Source organism: Triticum aestivum, chromosome 3D (genome assembly GCF_018294505.1).
Source record: "Triticum aestivum cultivar Chinese Spring chromosome 3D, IWGSC CS RefSeq v2.1, whole genome shotgun sequence".
Taxonomy (NCBI): domain Eukaryota; kingdom Viridiplantae; phylum Streptophyta; class Magnoliopsida; order Poales; family Poaceae; genus Triticum; species Triticum aestivum.
The window spans coordinates 32,490,674-32,509,813 of NC_057802.1; positions in this window are offsets into that span (position 1 = coordinate 32,490,674).

Below are 19,140 nucleotides of genomic sequence, written 5' to 3' on the forward strand. Positions count from 1 at the left end.
ATATCATGTCACATATTTTGATTGCATGTGATGTTTATCTTTTATACATCTTATTTTGCTTAGTTTGACGGTAGCATTATAAGATGATCTCTCACTAAATTCCAAGGTAAAAGTGTTCTCCCTGAGTATGCACCTGATACGTCCATTTTGCATCATGCTTTTATATTGATATTTATTGCATTATGGGCTGTTATTACACATTATGTCACAATACTTATGCCTATTCTGTCTTATTTTACAAGGTTTACATAAGGAGGGAGAATGCCGGCAGCTGGAATTCTGGGCTGGAAAAGGAGCAAATATTAGAGACCTATTCTGCACAACTCCAAAAGTCCTGAAACTTCACGAAAGTTATTTTTGGAAATAATAGAAAATATTGAGTGGAAGAAATACTAGAGGGGCCCACACCCTGGCCACAAGGGTGGGGGGCGCGCCCTACCCCCTGGGCGCGCCCCCTGCCTCGTGGGCCCCCTGTTGCCCCTCTGGTGCCCATCTTCTGCTATATGAAGTCTTTCGACCGAAGAAAAATCAGAAGCAAGCTTTCGGGACGAGACTCCGCCGCCACGAGGCGGAACCTTGGCGGAACCAATCTAGGGCTCTGGCAGAGCTGTTTTGCCGGGGACACTTCCCTCCGGGAGGGGGAAATCATCGTCATCGTCATCACCAACGCTCCTCTCATCGGGAGAGGGCAATCTCCATCAACATCTTCACCAGCACCATCTCCTCTCAAACCCTAGATCATCTCTTGTATCCAATTCTTGTCTCTAAGTCTGGGATTGGTACCTGTAGGTTGCTAGTGGTGTTGATTACTCCTTGTAGTTGATACTAGTTGGTTTATTTGGTGGAAGATCATATGTTCAGATCCTATATGCATATTAATAATCCTCTGATTATGAAAATGAATATGCTTTGTGAGTAGTTACGTTTGTTCCTGAGGACATGGGAGAAGTCTTGCAATTAGTAGTCAAGTGAATTTGGTATACGTTCGATATTTTGATGAGATGTATGTTGTCTATCCTCTAGTGGTGTTATGTGAACGTCGACTACATGACACTTCACCATTATTTGGGCCTAGAGGAAGGCATTGGGAAGTAATAAGTAGATGATGGGTTGCTAGAGTGATAGAAGCTTAAACCCTAGTTTATGCGTTGCTTCGTAAGGGGCTGATTTGGATCCATATGTTTCATGCTATGGTTAGGTTTACCTTAATACTTCTTTTGTAGTTGCGGATGCTTGCAATAGGGGTTAATCATAAGTGGGATGCTTGTCCAAGTAAGGACAGCACCCAAGCACTGGTCCACCCACATATCAAATTATCAAAGTACCGAACACGAATCATATGAACGTGTTGAAAACTAGCTTGACGATAATTCCCATGTGTCCTCGGGAGAGCTTTTCTCTATATAAGAGTTTGTCCAGGCTTGTCCTTTGCTACAAAAAGGATTGGGCCACCTTGCTGCACTTTATTTACTTTTGTTACTTGTTGCTCGTTACCAATTATCTTATCACAAAACTATCTGTTACCTATAATTTCAGTGCTTGCAGAGAATACCTTGCTGAAAACCGCTTATCATTTCCTTTTGCTCCTCGTTGGGTTTGACACTCTTACTTATCAAAAGGACTACGATAGATCCCCTATACTTGTGGGTCATCAAGACTCTTTTCTGGCGCAGTTGCCGGGGAGTGAAGCGCCTTTGGTAGGTGGAATTTGGTAAGGAAAAATTTATATAGTGTGCTGAAATTTACTGTCACTTGTTACTATGGAAAGTAATCCTCCGAGGGGCTTGTTCGGGGTATCTTCACCCCGACAAGTAGAGCAAAGAGTTTCTCCTCAACCTACTGAACCTACTAAAAATGAAAATGTCTACTTTGAAATTCCTTCGGGTATGTTAGAAAAACTGCTGGCTAATCCTTTTGCAGGAGACGGAACAATGCATCCTGATGAGCACCTAATCTATGTGGATGAAGTTTGTGGATTATTTAAGCTTGCAGGTGTGTCCGATGATGTTATTAAGAAGAAGGTCTTCCCTTTATCTTTGAAGGGAGATGCATTGACGTGGTACAGGCTATGTGATGATATGGGATCATGGAACTACAAACGATTGAAATTGGAATTTCATTAGAAGTTTTATCCTATGCATCTTGTTCATTGTGGTCGCAATTATATATATAATTTCTGGCCTCGCGAAGGAGAAAGCATCACTCAAGCTTGGGGAGGCTTAAATCAATGTTATATTCATGCCCCAATCATGAGCTTCCAAGAGAAATAATTATTCAAAATTTCTATGCTTGGCTTTCTGATAACAATCGCACCATGCTCGATACTTCTTGTGCTGGCTCTTTTATGATGAAGACTATTGAATTCAAATGGGATTTATTGGAAAGAATTAAACGCAACTCTGAAGATTGGGATCTCGACGAAGGTAAGGAGTCAGGTATGACACCTAAGTTTGATTGTGTTAAATCTTTTATGGATACCGATGTTTTCCGTAAATTTAGCACTAAATATGGACTTGACTCTGAGATAGTAGCTTCTTTCTGTGAATCTTTTGCTGCTCATGTCGATCTCCCTAAGGAGAAGTGGTTTAAATATCATCCTCCCATAGAAGTAAAAGTAGCTGCACCTATTAAATTTGAAGAAAAGACTATCACTTATAATGATCCTATTGTTCCTACTTCTTATGTTGAGAAACCACCTTTCCCCGTTAGAATAAAGGATCATGCTAAAGCTTCAACTGTGGTTCGTAAAAGCAATCACTACAGGAATCAGCTACTTTGCCGTCTGCCACGGCAGACGGCAAAGGCAAGGATGGCGGACGGCAAAGGCCTTTGCCGTCTGCCGCAGACGGCAAAAGGCTCCGGCAAAGTAGGCATTAGTAAAGAGCTTCTTTGCCGTCTGCTTTTTGAAGCGGACGGCAAAGGGACCTTTGCCATCAGCGGCGGACGGCAAAGAAAGCCGACGGCAATAAATTCGCTGTTAGCCTGTTAGGTGGCTAACGGCAGTCTTTGTCGTCCGTGGCTGACGGCAAAGAGCATCAAGCCTTTGCCGTCTGCCACTGTAGGCAAACTGACCAAATGGGTCAGCTGCCAGGAAGCACATGTGGTTGCCACGTGGCTTCCTTGTCGTCCGCCGCAGACGGCAAAGAGCCCGTTGCCGTCGGTGGCAGACGGCAAAGAGCCTGCATTGCCTCTTTTTTGTGTTTTTTTCTTATACCCAACCATTTTCACAGCAAATAGATGATACATATATATTTTTCACATGGCAAGTTCACAGCAAACATATGAGATATCCAACACATATAATTTCATCATACATGCATAGTTCCATCAACCATACATAGCAAGTTCCACATACATGCATCCAACCATACATATTACAATAGTGTCATCCTACCATACATGCATAGTTCATCGATACAAAAGAAACATAGTTCATCCAAACAAGCACTCCATCTATGCTAGCTTCCGTGAAGCGAATGAATTCTGCAAAATGGGAAATAAGAAAGTTAGAAGAAGAAGATTAGAAGAAGAAGAAGAAGAAGAAGAAAATGAAGAAGAAGAAGAATATATGACATTTATGAGCTAATTTAGGTGAAATTGATCGTTTGTGAGCTAACTTAGGTGAAATGGATCGTTTATGAGCTAACCTAGGTGAAATGGATCGCTTATGAGCTAACTTAGGTAAAATGCATCATTTTAGAGCTAACCTAGGTAAGATGGATCATTTATGAGCTAAGTAAGGTAAAATGGGTCATTTTAGAGCTAACTTGGGTAAAATGGATCATTTATGAGCTAAGTAAGGTAAAATGGGTCATTTTAGAGCTAACTTGGGTAAAATGGATCGTTTATGAGCTAACTAAGGTAAAATGGATCATTTTAGAACTAACTTAGGTAAAATGGATCGTTTATGAGCTAACTAAGCTAATTATGCCATTTTTGACATAAGTAAGCTAAGTACATGTCATTATTGAGCAAACCTAGTTAACTAAGCATATTAGAGCTAACTTTGGTCATTTTGGAGGAAACAAAGCTAAGTATAGATCGTTTTAGAGCTAACTTAGGTAAAATGGATGGTTTTGGAGGTCAGTAAGCTTATTAAGTCATTTTGGAGGAAATAAAGCTAAGTCTAGGTCATTGTGGTAAGCATTTTGGAGGAAATAAGGCTAAGTCTAGGTCTTTATGCATTTGTTAAGCAAAACACTAGAGAAACTTACCATGATCATGGAGGTGTAGGAGCGGGCAGGCTCGTGCCGGTAGCTGGAGAAGGATCGTGCGATGCTTGTCTGGAGTTACGCTGCACCAAAGATCATTTCCAATGTCTCGTTAGCATGATGACACTCAAATGTTAAGACTAGCAAGTAATGTCCATTCAAATTAAACTCACCGTGGTCCCAGGAGCAATCACTGGCATCGGCGGAGCGGTCTGACCGGTCTTCTCGCACACAGACTGCACATTTGGTTTTGACGACTCAGTCATACTAGTTAGTAATGAGACAAACACTACATGAATGTTTTGGCTAATCTGCAGAAGAAACTTACCACAAGGAGCTCGTACATGGCCCTTGCCTGCATGTCATTCCGTGCCCTCTCCTCCTCCAACATCGTTGTCGTCCTCTCCTCCAACTCCCGCTGCCTCTCCGCCGCCTCCGCCAGAAGTTTCTCCGTTCTATCTCTCTCACTCTGTATAGCAGCCTGCAACACCACTCCTCGTTACCATTTGTAATCATTGATGGAAGCACAGACAATGTAATGGAGAAAGATAACTGAGTACGTATAACTAACCTTGATGGCGAGTTGGACTGGCCGTTCACGAGGCCTTATCTCAGGAGCGGAGCTCGACTGGCGCGCCTTGATCTCCGGGAGAGTGCTAGGACAACGGATAAGTCCATCTCCAATGGCTATGGAGCCATGGGACCTCCCGCCACCAGATATCATCACCAGCTCTGGATCAATGGGACCCTGGCTCGGGTTAAAGTCCTCCCCTTTCCTCGCCTTCCCCTCATCTCTATATTTCACGAGCTTGTCGTGGGAGGAGATGTTGGTGAAGTTGTTTGCATCATCGAGGTCAGACGGAGAGAATGCCTTGACTTTCTTGAAAGAGGCAGTGTGGGCCATGGCATACAGGTCGTACACCTCTGGCACCTTATCCGCCTTATTGTAGCGTGCCTGAAAGAGAGAAACAAAGTAAATTAGTAATTAAAGGGCTCAAGCTAGCATGATGAATGAATTGCATGAATCATGAAGCAAACCACATACCCAGTTCCGCCCGAACTGATATAAGTTGGAGCTGCCTTGATGGTGTGGCACACCTTCCATTTGGGCACGTTTGTCCTTGGCCGCGTTGTGGACGGCTAGCCATTCTTTTGAGCACCACTCATTGACCAACACCTCCCAACAATCCATCCGATCCGCACACCATCTCGGAGGCGCCTAAGTTAGCAAATAGAAACTTGAGCGCTACGGCTATGAATTACTAAATGAAGGAAGTAAGTACAAGGCCTTAAGAATTACCTTCATGTACTGCTCCTTACTCAGGAACTTATCGCGGCACGCCGGCTTGGGCTTCTTGATACCACGCAAGGCGTAGTAGTCTCGAACAGCCTGCACCCGAGCCTCGTGCCGTAAGTTCTGTAGTAGGCGCTTGCAGACGTTCTCGATAACATTTGCCGCCTCCTCCTCGTATCCCTCCTCACACCTGTAGAATGTCTGCAATCAAATGAGACAATATTGATTAGTACAATTAATAACTAGCTAGTTGAAGATTTTTAAATGTGTAAAGGAGAAATTACCCAGAACTTTCTGATCACCACATCTGCCCTCGTGTCGCACAAGACACCGTCGATAATCTCACCCGGCGGGGCCGGGGCAGCCAAGTAGTGCTCCCAGCTCAATCCAAGCTCTGGAAGCCGACCCTCACCAGGCAACGTGACAAACCCCGGGAAGTTTTGCCGGCAAAGCACTCCAAGGACGGAGTTGGGCCGGCGGACACTATGATGGTGGTCCCAACCCCTACAGCATGACAAGGCCAACGCATTAGATATTTGAAGAAACGTGAATGCAGAAGGTACAAAAGGATTAAATGCACTTACCTCTCCCCATCAGGGAAAATCAACCACCTCTGCTCGCGGGTCGCCGGCACGGACGGGAGCCGTGTACAACCACGCTGGTAGACGGTGCCCCCCTCCTCCTCAATATCAGTCGGCTCCCCGCCATCATCAGCATGGCCACTCGGCCCCTCAGGCTCATCCGGCCAGGTACCCCATCCAGACGTGTGCTCCTCCGGGGTCTCGTGGGCCGAAGGCGCGTCGACCCAAGGCTCGTGGGCCGAAGGCCCGTCGACCCGAGGCTCGTGGGCCGAAGGCTCGTGGACCGGAGTCCGTGTAGCCTCCTCCTCGGACGAGTCCACCCTAGCAGTCACGTGCTCGGGTGAAACAGCTGGGGGTGGCGGCGAGGAAGGCGCCCTAGCAGTCACCCTACCTCCTCTCCCGCGACCACGTGCTCCAACTCCTCTCTTCTTCCCTCCCTTACCTCGTCCCCTGCTGGGCACCGCTGTCGACGAAGAAGGGCCCGGCGGTGTCGCCATACTGTCCAGCAACGCTCGGCGGAGAGGTGCGTGTGGAATGGAAGATCTCCCACCACGCGCCGACGAAGAAGGGGCCTCGGAGCGCTCCCGACCAGCGCCCACCATCTTTCAACACCTGCCATGACAAAGAGTAAACGAAATTAGTACAACATAAAAAAATACCGACATGAATAATAATATGTATATCACTTATGTATTATCATCAAGTACAACATAAAAAAATTGAATACCTGACACTACTAATAATCTCGATCACTATCATCAATAAATGCATAATCATCATCATCACTATAATCAATGACGGGCTCATAGGGTTCAGTGGCATCAAATATATGACCTAACTCACAATTCACAAATATATGACCTCGTCGGCCTCTGGTGTCGTGGGTGTCGTGTCGGGGTCGGGGTGCCGTGTCGGGGTCGGGGTGCTATTTCGGGGTCGGGGTGTCGGGGTGGTCGGGGTCGGGGTCGGGGTGTGGTGTCAGGGTGTCGGGGGTCGGGGGGTCGGGGTGTCGGGGTGGCGTGTCCGGGTCGGGGTGTCAGGGTGTCGGGCTCGGGGTTGGGGTGTGGGTCGGGGTGTGGTGTCAGGCTGTCGGGGTGTCGGGGTCGGGGTGTCAGGGTGTTGGGGTGTCGGGGTGTCAGGGTATCTTTCTCTTCTTCTTCTTTTTTCCTGTTTTTTCCTTTTCTTCTTCTTCTCTTCTTCTTCGTTTCTTCTTCTTGTTCTTGTTCTTCTTCTTCTTCCTCCTCTTCTCCTTTTTCCTCTTCTTCATCTTTTCTTCTTCTTCTTCTTCTTCTTCTCCTCCTCTTCCTCCCTCCTCCTCTTCCTCTTCCTCTTCTTTCTTCCTCTTCTTCTTCTACTTCTTCTTCTTCTTCATCATCTTCTTCTTCTTTCTTCTTCTTCTTTTCTTTCTTCTTCTCCCTCCAGGCTCTTCCTCCCTCCTCCTCCTCCTTCTACTCTTCTTATTCTTCTAAACTAAAACTAAAACTAATCTAAAATAAACTAAACTAAAAATAAAACTAAAACTAAACGGAAACTAAAACTAAAGTAAAACTATAACTAAAACAGAAAATAAATTAACTAGAAGAAACTAAAACAAACTAAACTAAAAAAGGGGGGAGATCACTCACCTGCAGGGGATCGCCGGTGGAGGGGGAGGCGGCGGCCCGATGGAGGGGGAGGCCGCGGCGGGTGGGGGCGGCGGCGGCCCGGTGGAGGGGAGTCCGCGGCGGGTGGGGGCAGCGGCGGCCTGGTGGAGGGGGAGGCCGCGACGGGTGGGGGCGGTGGCGGCCCGGTGGAGGAGGAGGCCGCGGCGGGACGGGGCGGGGACGGCCACGCAGGGGAGGGGAGGGGGTGGCTGGCCGGCCTTGGCGTGGCTGGCCGGCGTGGAAGGGGCGCCGCAGGGGAGGGGCGAGGGGGCGACGGCGGGTGGTGGGGCGACGGGGCAAGGGGGGCGGCGGGTGGTCGGGGCGACGGGGCGAGAGGCGGTGGGTGGGCGGGTGGCGGCGGCGGGTGGTGGGGGTGGCGGCGGGGTGGCTGGTGGCGGGGGCGGCGGCGGTCTCGTTGGGGTGGGAGGACAGAAAGAGAGAGAGAGAGAGAGAGAGGGAGGGATCGGGGTGGGGACCCGGCCGTTAGTTAGGTTATCTCTTTGCCGTCCGCCCCCCTTTGTCGTCTGCTAGCAGACGGCAAAGAGGGGGGCCGTTATGTTTTTTCCTAAGCAGCTCGTTAGTGGGGCCCACCTCTCTCTTTGCCGTCCGCCAGCTGACGGCAAAGATTATTTGCCGTCCGTTTTTTGTAAGCGGACGGCAAAGACCTTCTTTGCCGCCAGCCAGCAGACGACAAAGAAATGGCAGACAACAAATAAGCTAATTCCAGTAGTGAATATTAGGACCTATACACCTCCCGATCAAGTTAAAGTTGAACCTAATATTGCTATTGTTAAAGATCTCTTGGCTGGTAATATTGATGGGCATGTTATTTATTTCTGTGATGAAACTGCTAGAATTGCCAAACCTTGTGCTAAAGATAAACATAGACCTGTGGTAGGCATGCCTGTTATTTCTATTAAAATAGGAGATCATTGTTATCATGGCTTATGTGATATGGGTGCTAGTGCTAGTGCAATACCTATTGACTTATACAAAGAAATTATGCATGATATTGCACCTACTGAGTTAGAAGATACTGATGTCACAATTAAACTTGCCAATAGAGATACTATTTCACCCATGGGAATTGTTAGAGATGTTGAAGTCTTGTGTGGAGATACTATTTCCCCACAAGATAGTTTTTGTCCCATTATATTTGGTAGACCCTTCTTGAACACTGTTAATGCTAGGATAGACTGCGAAAAGGATATTGTTACTATTGGTTTGGACGATATGTCTCATGAGTTTAATTTCTCTAAATTTCGTAGACAACACCGTGAAGAGGAATTGCCTAGTAAGGATGAAATTATTGGTCTTGCTTCTATTGTCGTACCTCCTAATGATCCTTTGGAACAATATTTGCTAGACCATGAAAATGATATGTTTATGAATGAAAGAAGGGAAATAGATGAAGTATTCTTTAAACAGGAACCCATCCTGAAACACAAATTGCCTGTTAAATCCTAGGGGATCCTCCTCCACCCAAGGGTGATCCCGTGTTTGAGCTTAAACCGTTACCTGATACTCTTAAATATGCTTATCTTGATGAGAAAAAGATATATCCTGTTATTATTAGTGCTAACCTTTCAGAGCATGAAGAAGAGAGATTATTGAAAACTCTGAAGAAGCACCGCGCTGCTATTGGATATACTCTTGATGATCTTAAGGGCATTAGTCCCACTCTATGTCAACATAAAATAAATTTGGAGAAAGATGCCAAACCAGTTCGTGATCACCAACGACGGCTGAATCCTAAGATGAAAGAAGTGGTAAGAAAGGAAATACTAAAGCTCCTTGAGGCAGGTATAATTTATCCCGTTGCTGATAGTCAGTGGGTAAGTCCTGTCCATTGTGTCCCTAAGAAGGGAGGTATTACCGTCATTCCTAATGATAAAGATGAATTGATCCCGCAAAGAATTATTACAGGTTATAGGATGGTAATTGATTTCTGCAAATTAAATAAGGCTACTAAAAAGGATCATTACCCCTTAACTTTTATTGATCAAATGCTAGAAAGATTATCCAAACATACACATTTTTGCTTTCTAGATGGTTATTCTGGTTTCTCTCAAATACCCGTGTCAGCCGATGATCAATCAAAGACCACTTTTACTTGCCCTTTCGGTACTTTTTCTTATAGACGTATGCCTTTTGGTTTATGTAATGCACTTGCTACCTTTCAAAGATGCATGATGGCTATATTCTCTGACTTTTGTGAAAAGATTTGTGAGGTTTTCATGGACGATTTCTCCGTCTATGGATCCTCTTTTGATGATTGCTTGAGCAACCTTGATCGAGTTTTGCAGAGATGTGAAGAAACTAACCTTGTCTTGAATTGGGAGAAATGCCACTTTATGGTTAATGAAGGTATTGTCTTGGGCCATAAAATTTCTGAAAGAGGTATTGAAGTTGATAAAGCCAAGGTTGATGCTATTGAAAAGATGCCATGTCCCAAGGACATTAAATGTATAAGCAGTTTCCTTGGTCATGCCGGTTTTTATAGGAGGTTCATTAAGGACTTCTCAAAAATTGCTCGGCCTCTGACTAATTTATTGCAAAAAGATATACCATTTGTCTTCGATGATGATTGTGTAGAAGCATTTGAAATAATTAAGAAAGCATTGATCTCTGCACCTATTGTTCAGCCACCTGATTGGAATTTTCCCTTTGAAATTATGTTTGATGCTAGTGATTATGCTGTAGGTGCTGTTCTAGGGCAAAGAGTTGATAAGAAATTAAATGTTATTCAATATGCTAGTAAAACTCTAGACAATGCTCAGAGAAATTATGCTACTACTGAAAAATAATTCCTAGCAGTTGTATTTGCTTGTGATAAGTTCAGGCCTTATATTGTTGATTCTAAAGTAACTATTCACACTAATCATGCTGCTATTAAATATCTTATGGAAAAGAAAGATGCTAAACCTAGACTTATTAGATGGGTTCTCTTGCTACAAGAATTTGATTTGCATATTGTTGATAGAAAGGGAGCTGAGAACCACGTTGCAGACAACTTGTCTAGGTTAGAAAATGTTCTTGATGAGCCACTACCTATTGATGATAACTTTCTTGATGAACAATTAAATGTCATAAATGCTTCTCGTACTACTCCATGGTATGCTGATTATGCTAATTACAATGTTGCTAAATTTATACCACCTAGTGTCACATACCAGCAAAAGAAAAAGTTCTTCTATGATTTGAGACATTACTTTTGGGATGACCCACATCTTTATAAAGAAGGAGTAGATGGTGTTATTAGACGTTGTGTACCTAAGCATGAACAGGAACAGATCCTACGCAAGTGTCACTCCGAGGCTTATGGAGGACACCACGCTGGACATAGAACTGCACATAAGGTTTTGCAATCCGGTTTTTATTGGCCTACTCTCTTCAAGGATGCCCGTAAGTTTGTTTTATCTTGTGATGAATGTCAAAGAATTGGTAATATTAGTAGACGTCAAGAAATGCCTATGAATTATTCGCTTGTTATTGAACCATTTGATGTTTGGGGCTTTGATTATATGGGACCTTTTCCTGCCTCTAATGGATACACACATATTTTAGTTGCTGTTGATTACGTTACTAAGTGGGTAGAAGCTATTCCAACTAGTAGTGCTGATCATAACACTTCTATTAAAATGCTTAAAGAAGTTATTTTCCGAGGTTTGGAGTCCCTAGATGTTTAATGACTGATGGTGGTTCACATTTTGTTCATGGTGCTTTCCGAAAAATGCTTGCTAAATATGATGTTAATCATAGAATTGCATCTCCTTATCACCCACAGTCTAGTGGTCAAGTAGAATTGAGTAATAGAGAGATCAAATTAATTTTGCAAATGACTGTTAATAGATCTAGAAAGAATTGGTCCAAGAAACTGGATGATGCATTATGGGCCTATAGAACTGCATATAAAAATCCTATGGGTATGTCTCCGTATAAAATGGTTTATGGAAAAGCATGTCACTTACCTCTCGAACTAGAACATAAGGCTTATTGGGCTATTAAAGAGCTCAATTATGATTTCAAACTTGCTGGTGAGAAGAGGTTATTTGACATTAGCTCACTTGATGAATGGAGAACCCAAGCCAATGAGAATGCCAAATTGTTTAAAGAAAAGGTTAAAAGATGGCATGACAAAAGGATACAAAAGCGTGAGTTTAATGTAGGTGATTATGTATTGCTATACAACTCTCATTTAAGATTTTTTGCAGGAAAACTTCTATCTAAATGGGAAGGCCCTTACATTATCAAGGAGGTCTATCGTTCCGGTGCCATAAAAATCAACAACTTCGAAGGTACAAATCCGAAGGTGGTGAACGGTCAAAGAATCAAACATTATATCTCAGGTAATCCTATAAATGTTGAAACCAATGTTATTGAAACCGCAACCCCGGAGGAATACATAAGGGACACTTTCCGGAACGTTTCAGACTCCGAAAAGGAATAGGTATGTTGTACGGTAAGTAAACCGACTCCAAAACAGTTCTAATGGCAATTTTTCTCCGTTTTGCAATATTCAGAAAAATAGAAAAATAAGAAGCAGTCCGGGAAGGACACGAGGCCTCCACGAGGGTGGAGGGCGCGCCCTACCCTACTAGGCGCGCCCCCCTACCTCGTGGGCACCTCGTGTGCTCTCCGGACTCCGTTTTGTTGCACGATACGTATTTTGGTCGGTAAAAATTCATTATATAATCTCCCGAAGGTTTTGACTCCTCTATCACGCAAATATCCTCTGTTTTCGTTTCGAGCTGTTTCTCTGACAGATCTAGATCATCATGACGTCTCCAAGCGCCCCCAAGGACAAGTTCTTCGAGAAGGTCATCAACCCCTACCTCGCGGAGGTGCTGCAACACCCTCAAACCATTGAGATGCGTGATGGGTTGCTGCACATCCGCGATGTTGAGGGACCACGGAGGACCGGAAGTGTGGAGAGAAGGCTTGAAGCAATGGAGCAACAAGTTTTCAAGTGCCAGGAGATGGTGGAGCGTGGACTTGACTCCAATCACATAATGATCATGGAGTTCACCAACAACCACAAGCTGGATGCCAAGGACATTGGGGAGGCCATCTTCAAGCTCCACGAGAAAATCGAGCACCTCCAAGCCCAAATCTATGACCTACAAAACCAAAACTGTGAGTATGAATATAGATTCAAGAGGATGAGTTTGGCTGCAGATTTAAGGATCCCGGAGACTCGATCATCCTTCTATGATGGTGAGCCTATGCCTTGGAAGATGGACGACAAGCCTACATCATCAACAATCCCTTCACCAGCAAAGGAGACATAATCACATGGCTATGGGCACTCCCCTTGGCAACTGCAAAGCTTGGGGAGATGCCCCGGTATCGTATCACCATCACATCTCTATCTTTACCGTTTTTCTTAGTTCGATCCTATTAGTAGTATCTTGATCTAGTAGAATAAAGTTTTAGTATGATTTAGTTCTGAGTTTTGCTTTATGATCCCTCTATGTAATCGAGTCCGTGAGCTATATATAATAAAGATTAGTGTTGAGTCAAGGGCTTGATTATTTTGCTATGATCTTGAGGCAATAAAAGAAAGAGAAAAGAATAAAAAGAAACAAAGAGATCATATTGATCTTATGGAGAGTAATGACTTCACATAGAAAGAGTATGATGATTAAAAGTTGTTGAGAGTTGACAAACATAGCTTTGGTCATCGTTGCAATTAATAGGAAGTAATAAAGAAAGAGACGTTTCACATATAAATATACTATCTTGGACATCTTTTATGATTGTGAGCACTCATTAAAATATGACATGCTAAAGAGTTGATGTTGGACAAGGAAGACAACGTAATGGGTTATGTTTTCTTATATCTGAAATAAAGTATATTGTCATGGATCATCCAACATGTTGAGCTTGCCTTTCCCCCTCATGCTAGCCAAATTATTTGCACCAAGTAGAGATACTACTTGTGCTTCCAAATACCCCTAAACCCTGTTTTGCCATGAGAGTCCACCATATCTACCTATGGATTGAGTAAGATCCTTCAAGTAAGTTGTCATCGGTGCAAGCAATAAAAATTGCTCTCTAAATATGTATGATTGATTGGTGTGGAGGAAATAAGCTTTATACGATCTTGTGATGTGGAAGAAATAAAAGCGACGGACTGCATAATAAAGGTTCATATCACAAGTGGCAATATAAAGTGACGTTCTTTCGCATTAAGATTTTGTGCATCCAACCTTGAAAGCGCATGGCAACCTCTGCTTCCCTCTGCGAAGGGCCTCTCTTTTATGTTTATCTTCTACCTTATGCAAGAGTTATGGTGATCTCCACCTTTCCTTTTTACATTTTATCCTTTGGCAAGCATAGTATGTTGGAAAGATCCTGATATATATATATCTAATTGGATGTAAGTTAGCATGAGTTATTATTGTTGACATTACCCTTGAGGTAAAAGGTTGGGAGGCGAAACTATAAGCCCCTATCGTCCGATTAAAATTCCGTAACCACAAGTATTGCGTGAGTGTTAGCAATTGTGAAAGACTAAATGATAGTTGAGTATGTGGACTTGCTGAAAAGCTCCGACATAAACTCTTTCTGATGTTATGATAAATTGCAATTGCTTCAATGACTGAGATTATAGTTTGTTGGTTCTCAATAAAGTTTCTGACTCATACTTTGCATTGTGAATAGATTATTACTTGAGCATAAGAAATCATATGACAATATCCATATATGTTTCTGTTATGAGAATAATCATGATGCCCTCATGTACGTATTTTATTTTATCGACACCTCTATCTCTAAACATGTGGACATATTTATCGTTATCGGCTTTCGCTTGAGGATAAGCGAGGTCTAAGCTTGGGGGAGTTGATACGTCCATTTTGCACCATGCTTTTATATTGATATTTATTGCATTATGGGCTGTTATTACACATTATGTCACAATACTTATGCCTATTCTCTCTTATTTTACAAGGTTTACATAAGGAGGGAGAATGCCGGTAGCTGGAATTCTGGGCTGGAAAAGGAGCAAATATTATAGACCTATTCTACACAACTCCAAAAGTCCTGAAACTTCACGAAAGTTATTTTTGGAGATAATAGAAAATATTGAGTGGAGGAAATACTAGAGGGGCCCACACCCTGGCCACAAAGGTGGGGGGCGCGCCCTACCCCCTGGGCGCGTCCCTGCCTCGTGGGCCCCCTGTTGCCCCTCTGGTGCCCATCTTCTGCTATATGAAGTCTTTCGACCGAAGAAAAATCAGAAGCAAGCTTTCGGGACGAGACTCCGCCGCCACGAGGCGGAACCTTGGCGGAACCAATCTAGGGCTCTGGCAGAGCTGTTTTGCCGGGGACACTTCCCTCCGGGAGGGGGAAATCATCGTCATCGTCATCACCAACGCTCCTCTCATCGGGAGAGGGCAATCTCCATCAACATCTTCACCAGCACCATATCCTCTCAAACCCTAGATCATCTCTTGTATCTAATTCTTGTCTCTAAGTCTGGGATTGGTACCTGTAGGTTGCTAGTAGTGTTGATTAGTCCTTGTAGTTGATACTAGTTGGTTTATTTGGTGGAAGATCATATGTTCAGATCCTATATACATATTAATACTCCTCTGATTATGAACATGAATATGCTTTGTGAGTAGTTACGTTTGTTCCTGAGGACATGGGAGAAGTCTTGCTATTAGTAGTCATGTGAATTTGGTATTCGTTCGATATTTTGATGAGATGTATGTTGTTTATCCTCTAGTGGTGTTATGTGAACGTCGACTACACGACACTTCACCATTATTTGGGCCTAGAGGAAGGCATTGGGAAGTAATAAGTAGATGATGGGTTGCTAGACTGACAGAAGCTTAAACCCTAGATTAAGCGTTGCTTCGTAAGGGGCTGATTTGGATCCATATGTTTCATGCTATGGTTAGGTTTACCTTAATACTTCTTTTATAGTTGTGGATGCTTGCAATAGGGGTTAATCATAAGTGGGATGCTTGTCCAAGTAAGGACAGCACCCAAGCACCGGTCCACCCTCATATCAAATTATCAAAGTACCGAACGTGAATCATATGAACGTGATGAAAACTAGCTTGACGATAATTCCCATGTGTCCTCGGGAGCGCTTTTCTCTATATAAGAGTTTGTCCAGGCTTGTCCTTTGCTACAAAAAGGATTGGGCCACCTTGCTGCACTTTATTTACTTTTGTTACTTGTTGCTCGTTACCAATTATCTTATCACAAAACTATCTGGTACCTATAATTTCAGTGCTTGCAGAGAATACCTTGCTGAAAACCGCTTATCATTTCCTTCTGCTCCTCGTTGGGTTCGACACTCTTACTTATCGAAAGGACTACGATAGATCCCCTATACTTGTGGGTCATCAGCACCGTTGCCAAAGTTCGTCGTGCCGAGACACCACGTGATGATCGGGTGTGATAAGCTCAACGTTCATCTACAATGGGTGTAAGACAGTTTTACACACGCAGAATACTCGGGTTAAACTTGACGAGCCTAGCATATGCAGATATGGCCTCGGAACACTGAGACCGAAAGGTCGAGCGTGAATCATATAGTAGATATGATCAACATAGTGATGTTCACCATTGAAAACTACTCCATCTCACGTGATGATCGGACATGGTTTAGTTGATTTGGATCACGTGATCACTTAGATGATTAGAGGGATGTCTATCTAAGTGGGAGTTCTTAAGTAATATGATTAATTGAACTATAATTTATGATGAACTTAGTCCTGATAGTTTTTTGCAAATAATGTTGTAGATCAATAGCTCGCTTTGTTGCTACCCTATGTTTTATATGTGTTCCTAGAGAAAACTAAGTTGAAAGATGATAGTAGCAATGATTCGGACTGGGTCCGTGATCTGAGGTTTATCCTCATTGCTGCACAGAAGAATTATGTCCTTGATGCACCGCTAGGTGACAGACCTATTGCAGGAGCAGATGCAGACGTTATGAACGTTTGGCTAGCTAAATATGATGACTACTTGATAGTTTAGTGCACCATGCTTAACGGCTTAGAATCGGGACTCCAAAGATGTTTTGAACGTCATGGACCATATGAGATGTTCCAGGAGTTGAAGTTAATATTTCAAGCAAATACCCGAGTTGAGAGATATGAAGTCTCCAACAAGTTCTATAGCTAAAAGATGGAGGAGAATAGCTCAAGCAGTGAGCATGTGCTCAGATTGTATGGGTACTACAATCGCTTGAATCAAGTGGGAGTTAATCTTCCAGATAAGATAGTGATTGACAGAATTCTCTAGTCGCCATCACCAAGTTAGTAGAACTTCGTGATGAACTATAGTATGCAAGGGATGACGGAAACGATTCCCGAGCTTTTCATGATGATGAAATCGATGAAGGTAGAAATCGAGAAAGAGCATTAAGTGTTGATGATTAACAAGACCACTAGTTTCAAGAAAAGGGCAAAGGGAAAGAAAGGGAGCTTCATGTAGAATGGCAAGCAAGTTGTCACTTCCGTGAAGAAGCCCAAAGCTAGACTAAAGCCTGAAACTGAGTGCTTCTACTAGAAAAGAAATGGTCACTGGAAGCGGAAATGCCCTGAATATTTGGTGGCTAAGAAGGATGGCAAAGTGAACAAGGGTATATTTGATATACAGGTTATTGATGTGTACCTTACTAGTGTTTATAGTAGCCCCTGGGTATTTGATACTTGTTCGGTTGCTAAAAATTAGTAACTCGAAACAGGAGTTACAGAATAAACAGAGACTAGTTGAGGGTGAAGTGCAAAAGATATTGCTCGCTACGGCCCGACGAGGCGACGCAATGGAGGCGCAAGGGTCGGTGCAGCCACGGGGACGACCTGGAGCGGACGGCCTCGGGGCGGCGGTGGACCAAGGGCCGCGGCACTATGACCCGAAGGGGCGACGCAGCGGTGATACTGGTCGGTGCAGCCGGGAGAAGAACCGCGGGGCGGCGACGCTACGTCCCGACGGGGCGACGCAACGACAGCCCATTGCTCGATCGGTAGAGGAGCGCGCTGAACTCAGGACGGTCTTCACGGGGTCTGCGGAGGCGCGCGCAACCGACCGGCCAGGTCGGTCGCAAGGCGTACATGAGGCGGATCGCGACAGCGGGCGGGTGATCAATCCGATCGCGCGCGAGTGCGGGGACACCGCTCGGTGGAGGCAGAGTCCGAGATGATGCCGGCGATGATGGATGGCGTGGGACGACGTGCGGACGAGCGCATCGGCACCCAGGCCGCCAAAGTAGCGCCAGCACCCGGGCAGCGAGGCCCGAGCGACCAGCGGAGCAGCGCCGCCCGAGCTCGAGGCAGCCGACGGGCCTTACGTAGCCGGCGAGGCAACCCGCAGGGCCGTCGTGTAGATGCGGCGGAGGTGGGTGGCGTGGACCGATTGGCCGGCCGGCGCGCGAGCGCCGGCTATGATTGGCCGCCGCATGGTGCGAGCCCGCTGGGTGGAGGCGATGCAGGTGTCCCGATCGGAGAGGGCGGAGACGGTCGGCGTAGATCGATGGGTGGGCTGGCGCGCAGACGACGGCCGTGAGGGGCCGCCCGTCGCGCGAGGCCGCCTGGTTGGTGAAGGAGCCATCTGGTCGCGACGGTGTCGGAGTAGAGGTGCACGGGAGTCGACGGCGGCGACGGGCGATGCAAACCGATCAAATATAGATCAAAAAACCAAAAACAAAACGCCGATCAAGATGACCGGCGGGAGAGAAAAAAACTCGGAGCAAGGGCTCGGGAAAAGACTCTCGAGGGCGACCGGTCGACACGACCGGCGGATGAACCCTAGGTACGGGCGGCGCGGCCCCCGGCGGCGGTCATGGAGGCCGACCGCCCCGGGGGCGGCGCGTGGGTGCGGAAACGGCGGCGGCTAGGGTTTAGGATCGATTAGGCTGATACCATGTTAGAACGGAGAGAGAGGATTGGTGGAATAGTTCGTTGTATTGTTTGAGCCTCGTGTGTGTCTATATATATATATATATATATATATATATATATATATATATATATATATATATATATATATATATATATATATATATATATATAGGAGTACATGATCATCTTGGAGTACTAGGCAAGCCAGAATATGTTTCCAATCTAATCAATATACTCAACAGACGAAGTCATGACGGGCGCATTCGTAGTCGATGGGAACGTCTCCTTCCACTGAAGGCCCGAAATAAATCCAGGAAAATGCAAACATAAATGTCTAGTCTAGGACTTAAACCCCGGTGAGATGGGGATACCATTGTCCTGCTAACCATCAACCCACATTTTTGTTCACGGCTTGTCAAAGACTTTATTGCCTTGTAATATACTAACTCGCATGTGCATACCTTGTTTTTTTTTCTACTCTTCCTTGTCACGACTGGGCGGCGAGGGCACTTATCCCCTCCAAGCTTTATCGGCAAGCTCGTGCAT